Here is a 6,815-nt window from a genome sequence, read left to right as displayed (position 1 = left end):
GGGGGGGAGGGTTGGGGATTCTGAGGGGGGCAGTCAGGGGGCGGGAAGCGGGAGGGAGTGGATGGGGGCGGGGCTAGGGCAGGGCTCCCCCCCCGTGTCCTCTTTTTTGATTGTTGAAATATGGTAACCCTATGCTATAATAATAATTGGCATGTCATGTTCACGCTCGCTCCCTCTGTTGGCAGAGTGCGTCCACATGTGGGGGCACTATCATCAACCGTGTGAGAAATGCACTGTGGGTACCTATCCCACAGTCCAGCTCGACACCGTCTGCTGCTAGGTGTTGTGGGAAGGTGGAGCGGATTGCAGCGCATCTCAGGACCGGGCTCAATGTGCTATGATGCATTGCTTTCTGTCCCAGCAGTCCAGGGGCTTCTGGCTTTCTTTCGCTACATTTTTCAACCACCCTTGTTTGCTGTGCATGCCAGCATCTTTGTGAGAAGGGATGGATTTCGCACTGCTCTCCTATGCTCTCATAACTGTCATGAAGACATCGCGGATGGCAGTGCAATTAATTACAAAGTTCCTAACTGAAGAAGACTCCCAGTTGCCTGATATGCTGTGTGACATGGAGAGAAACAACTTTAGATTGCTTTTGGCATTCACGGAACAGTTGCAGGGACCGTCACACTGAATGGTGGGATCATATAGTCATGCACGTCTGGGATGGTGAGCAGTGGCTACAGAACTTTTGGATGCGGAAAGCCACCTTCCTAACTGTGTGTGGCGCTCACCCCAGCACTACGGCGCAAGGACACCAGAATGAGACATACCCTATCAGTAAAGAAGCACGTGGCAATTGCTGTGTGGAAGCGGGCAACTCCAGACTGCTACCGGTCAGTTGTGAATCAATTTGGAGTTGTGAAGTCGACCACTGGGGCAATTGTGCAGGGCAATTAATCACATCTTGCTACGAAGGACCGTGACTCTGGGAAATGCACCTGAAATTGTGGATGGCTTTTGAGAAATGGGTTTCCCTAATAATAGAGGGGCAATAGATGGCACACATATTCCAATTTTGGCACCAGACCACCTTGCGACGGAGTACATCAATAGGAAGGTGTACTCCTCTATGGTGTTGCAGGCGCTTATGGATCACCATGGGTGTTTCACTGACATCAACGTGGGCTGGTCTGGGAAGGTGCATGACATAGGCATCTTCAGGAACACTGCCCTGTATAGAAAGCTACAAGCGGGGACTTTCTTTCCAGACCAGAAGGTTACAGTGAGGGATGTTAAAATGCCCACAGTGATCCTGGGAGACCCGGCATACCCCTTATAGCTGTGGTTCATGAAACCTTACACGGAAAACCTGGACAGCAGTAAGGAGCGGTTCTACAACAGGCTGAGTAAATGCCAGATGACAGTGGAATGTGCCTTTGGCAGATTAAAGGCGTGCTGGCGATGCCTTTATGGCATGTTAGACCTCAATGAGGATAATATTCCCAGGGTCATAGCCACATGTTGTACATTGAATAATCTTTGTGAAGCTAAGGGTGAAAGGTTTGCTCAGAGGTGGAGTGTTGAGGCAGACCACTTGGCTGCTGATTTTGAGTAACCAGATACCAGGGCTATTAGAGGGTCCCGGGGGGGGGGGGGGGGGCAATTCAAATCAGGGAGGCTTTGAGGCAATGCTTTGAAAATGAGAACTAATAATGTATATCTCTGGTGTTGCAATGTTAAATTACATGTAGTTTTCCTAGGAAACAATGGTGACATTTGGGGCCTTACATTCCAGTAAGCTAATGATTATACTGTGTATGAATTGGTAGTGCCTGCTATCTTAATTTGTAGGAAACAAATAAAGATGAATTACTGTTCAAAAACTTTGCTTTTATTAAACAAGAAACAACACACAAACACACACACACACAAAGGCGCTTGGTGGGAAATGAGGTACCAGGGAAGGGCAGACTTTCAGAGCTGTGTGTAGGTCCAGCTGTCATTTTGAAAGTTGTCCGAGGCGGTGGTCTGAAGGAGAAACGAAGAAGTCCCGGAAAGCAGAAAGGACTGTGCGGGTGGAATTTGGGGGCGGGCATGTAAAAGAGTTCTGAATGTGTTGCAGGGGAGGGCGGGCACGCATCTGCTCAGTCTGTAGCATTATTAAGGACTTCAGCATCTGCGTTTGCTCCTCCATGACTTTAATCATCTTCTCAGTAGTGTCCTTTACAAACTCCTGATTTTCTTTTCCTGCCTTTCTGCTTCCCTCCACTCCTTGAGTTCCCTTTTCTCTGCATTGGAGAAGTGCAGTACCTCCCGGAACATGTCCTCTTTGCTCCATCTAGGGCACTTTCTTATCTGGCAGCAACGCTCAGCCAGTGTGTGTGGGGTGTTCCTGGAGGCTACATCTGCTGAAGCACAAGGAACAATGCACTGAAACATGATTGTTAAATTCACGCATAGCATTGAAACATTTCAGTAAAATATACCTCTGGTAACATAACAATCACTTTCTCATGGACCCTTGGCAAGCACACATCTCGGCCAACACCCAGAGCATTCTGAGTGTTGGATGGGGGGTGGGTGCTCTACATGGGGAAAAGAGCACTCTGCAGGGGTTGCGGTGCAACCGACTAGGGAAAAATTTCTAAAATTCTCCTGCACTGTTACAATGATCCCAGAGGCGGATGTCATTGTAACAGATATCTCACTGCTGAGGGTAAGCAAGGAAGCGAGGATACATCTACTACACGCTTGTGGCTTCCACCCTGGTCCCTATGCTGCTCACATGTGTGCTGCTTTGGTCCCTGCACAAGTGATTGCCGAATGTCGCGAGAAAGTTTCCTACACTGGGGGAGGGAACAAAGCAGCTCTGCCAAGGAATTTTTTGGCAGAGGATTGCCGAGTACTTCCAGGAAACTTTCCTAGAGATCTCTCAGGATGATTCCCGTGAGATCTTGGTATGCATCAACACCCTCTTCCACCGTAATGATTAGCTCCATGGGCAAATGTCTAGCACACAGAAACACAGTCAGCCTCGTGCATTTCTATACCCTGAACCCACTTCTGCACTACACAAACCACAGCCACTTACCAGACGTCTCCTCTCCTGCTTCTTGCTTGGCAGAGAGCAACTGCTGAGACTGGCTAGACACCTCCAGAGTGCTGAACAGTTCCTGGCTGCCTGCCCCACCAGGCAACCCCACCGGGAGCTCCACATTGTCGTCTAACTCCACCTCTTCATCAATGACTTTGTCCTCTGGGTAAGGTCCTTTTTCCACCACCTCCAGGCCTGCCTAAGTATCCACTGGGCTCTTGGCAGTGGAGCTGGGACAGCCACAGAGGATAGCGTCCAGCTCCTTATAGAACCAGCAGGTCTTAGGTGCAGCACCAGAGCGACGGCTTGTATCATAACTATAAAGGGAAGGGTAACAGCCCTCCTGTGTACAATACTATAAAATCCCTCCTGGCCAGAGACACCAAAATCCTTTTACCTGTAAAGGGTTAAGAAGCTCGGGTAACCTGGCTGACACCTGACCCAAAGGACCAATAAGAGGACAAGATACTTTCAAATCTTGGTGGGGGGAAGGTGTTTGTTTGTGCTCTTTGTTTTGGTTGTTGTTCGCTCTTGGGACTGAGAGGGACCAGACATCAATCCAGGCTCTCCAAATCTTTCTGAACAAGTCTCTCATATTTCAAACTTGTAAGTAAACAGCCAGGCAAGGCGTGTTAGTTTTATCTTTGTTTTCTCAACTTGTAAATGTACCTTTTACTAGGGTGTTTACCTCTGTTTGCTGTAACTTTGAACCTAAGGCTAGAGGGGGGTCCTCTGGGCTCTTTAAGTTTGATTACCCTGTAAAGTTATTTTCCATCCTGATTTTACAGAGATGATTTTTACCTTTTTCTTTAATTAAAAGCCTTCTTTTTAAGAACCTGATTGATTTTTCCTTGTTTTTAGATCCAAGGGGGTTGGATCTTGATCCACCAGGAGTTGGTGGGAGAAAGGAGGGGAGATGGTTAATTTCTCCTTGTTTTAAGATCCAAGGGGTTTGGATCTGTATTCACCGGGAATTGGTGAAGAGTCTCTCAAGGCTACCCAGGGAAGGGAATTAGCACATTGGAAGTGGTGGCAGTGGACCAGATCTAAGCTGGTAGTTAAGCTTAGAAGTTTTCATGGAGGCCCCCACATCTGTACCCTAAAGTTCAGAGTGGGGAAGGAGCCTTGACAGCTTGCCTTCCTCACCTTATGGTATGCCTGCCTTAGCTCCTTTATCTTCACTCTGCACTGCAGCGTTTGCTGATCATAGCCCTTTTCACACAAGCCTCGAGAGATCTATCTGTAGGTATCAAAATTCCTATGGCTCAAGCACATCTGAGACTGCACAGCCTCCTCTCTCCATATGCTCATCAGATCCAGCAACTCCACACTAGTCCATTAGGGACAGCGTTTGCTGCGATAACCTGCCATGGTCACCTGGAAAGATGCGATGAGACCTCTCCACGCTGAGGAATTTCAAAAATTCCCAGGCCTTCTAAGGGGGAGGGGCGGATGGTTATTTACCTAGCTGCAGGGAAGTGGAGTTCAAACTGCTGACCAGAACGGTCAGATTGGGCATTGTGGGACACCTCCTGGAGGCCAGTTACAGCAACAAAAATCAAGCATGGTGTCTACACTAGCACTTTGTCGACAACAATTTTGCACAGAAAGTCCCATGTCTCTTGTATTTTGTTGGCGAAATGGCATTTTTGCCAACAAAAATCACATTGCAGTGTGTACACATTCCCTGTTTTGTCAACAAAAGCTGCCTTTTGTTGACAAAACTCTGTAGTGTAGACAAGGCTTTAGAGAGCACTCTGTAGTCAGAGTCACAGCAGTAGTCTCAGCAGAATAGTCAAGAATAAAATGGGCACAGAAACAAGCCTCTCAACTCTGTGCAGAGCCCAAAGGCAATGTGGAGCCTCATCAAATTCCACTGGGCTCCTCCTAGGGACAGGGTCTGTCTTTGTGGCACTCATCGCAGGATTGGGGCCAGATTCATAAAATAATGTATCAGTTAATCATTTTGTTTGAAGGGTCTGAATTCTTTGTGATTGTTAAAATTCACCAGACCCCCTGTGCTTTCTTCAGCCCACCTGTTACGGGTAAATGTATAGATGTTCAGTTTTATATGAATGTGAACACTTGCAGCAGCTGTTTTGTCCTTTGTAACTTGAAACAGCAAGTCCCTGGAGTTTTCTCAATTTACTAACAACTCCAATTTAATCTACCACAGTTTTTGAGTGAGCTCATTGACATCAATGCCACCTACTTCACATAAAAACCTCTATGGATTCATCACAGACTAGGGACGTTTTCGTGGTTCAGCAAAGCCTCTAGGTATGTGCTTAACTTTTAAGCATCCATACTTAGCAAAGCACTTAAGGACATGCTTAAGAGACTCTAAAAGCAACCCAGTATCTTAGTATGAAAACTTAAGATCAAGTCCTGCTCCCACTGAAGTCCATGGGGAAATTCCTTGCCTTGCTACTACTCTCCTTCCAAAATTACCCTGGGAAGAGGCACCTGCTGCGGTGTGATGAAATAGACTCTCTTAAAAAGACACACTGCATTATGATCAGACCCAGCCAACCAACACTGTAAATTTTCAACTACCCGCAGCACTGTGGATCAAACAGATACTCTATTTGTCAAATTTTCTTATACCATAGGATCAAGCCACCAGCCTGGCCCTGTAATAGAACCCCAAGTGTAAGTACATGCATTTACAGTTTCAGACATTAGGTTGTTTACTTGAGGTTGCTAAAATAGAGCATGTGGTCATAAAAAAAACAGAAAAATGGAGCATATTTATTCTTTGTGGCATCCATTTGTACAATAGTTTATATTGCTTAAATACAGGAACTGTTGTTTGTTGTTTGCTTGTGCTAATGTTTAATCATTTCTGTTTAGCTTGTTAAATTTTGCTAGCACTTTTTATTTTTCCCAATATTTTGGGCCAACTCCCAAAGTCCTGACCCAAGTAAAATTCCCTTTGATTTCAGTGGGACAAAGGAGCTTTCCGAAATGCATAAAAAGACAAGGTTCATGCCCTGAAAAGCTTATTATCTATACTAGATGGGCAGAGATATTCAATACTTCTTTTCTAAGTAAATATTGCATTCTTTGCCTATTGCATTATTCCTACTCACTGCGTGAAAACTCTGAGAAAATAATACGATCATTTTGTTAGCATATATCTATAAAACTAGACTCAAGAAATTGCATGTGTTAAGAGTGTCAGATACTGTTACTTGATAAACATTTAAAAATAGATTAAGATAGGATCAGCATTAAGGGCTGCTGCTGTGATTGCTTACTTTACATTAGTCTTCTTTAATTAAAGCATAGACAATCATTTATTCCTGTCACGACTAAGCGATTAATCCTAGTTCTGGTGATTCCTTTGTACTAGGCATTGTGTTGAATATAGACACTGCAGGAAGGGTTTGCTGGGAAATGATTTATATGCCACAAACATTACTAATTACCATACAGGAATAATTGTCTATTGGGAAGCAAAGTGCTATGCATATATAAAATTAACATGATTATGGAGGAGAACATTTGGTGCAAATGTTAGTGATTTAAAAACAGCTGTCTGGAACACATTTCATTGACTTAATAAAATGTTAGTATAGTGAGTATTAAGCATTCTAAAAATATACTACCTTGGATTTTTAGTTTGATCACAATCCCATTAAGATAATATTGTGATTTATTATTTGTATTACAGTAGTGCCTAGGGACCTCAATTGTAGACCAGGATCCATCGTGCTAGACAGTGTACACACATAAAACCATAAGAGTGTAAACTCCTAGGGGCAGGAACTATCTA

Source organism: Terrapene carolina, unplaced genomic scaffold (assembly GCF_002925995.2).
Source record: "Terrapene carolina triunguis isolate 2854851 unplaced genomic scaffold, T_m_triunguis-2.0 Scaffold69, whole genome shotgun sequence".
Lineage (NCBI taxonomy): Eukaryota > Metazoa > Chordata > Testudines > Emydidae > Terrapene > Terrapene triunguis.
This window is presented reverse-complemented; position numbering follows the sequence as displayed.